Genomic DNA, 232 nt, shown 5'->3' with positions numbered 1-232 from the left:
GTTCCCTGGGATCTTGCAGGCTGGAGCTGCGCATGCGTAACAAATTGTAAGCTTTGCTATAAGCTTTTTTGGAGGAAAGAACTGGAAACTGGCCTGGTGGGAGAGCAGTGTAAACACTTGGGGGGTTCTCAGCTTTTCAGGGGGGATGAGGGTCCCTCCCAGCGAGCTCAGCATCGCCCCGCTCCCCTGCGAGCGCTGCAGCTGGGGATTGAGCCGGGCTGAAAGGCAGGCG

The sequence above is a fragment of the Charadrius vociferus genome, unplaced genomic scaffold (assembly GCF_000708025.1).
Source record: "Charadrius vociferus isolate BGI_N301 unplaced genomic scaffold, ASM70802v2 scaffold776, whole genome shotgun sequence".
Classification (NCBI taxonomy): domain Eukaryota; kingdom Metazoa; phylum Chordata; class Aves; order Charadriiformes; family Charadriidae; genus Charadrius; species Charadrius vociferus.
Note: the sequence above shows the minus strand (reverse complement) of the source record.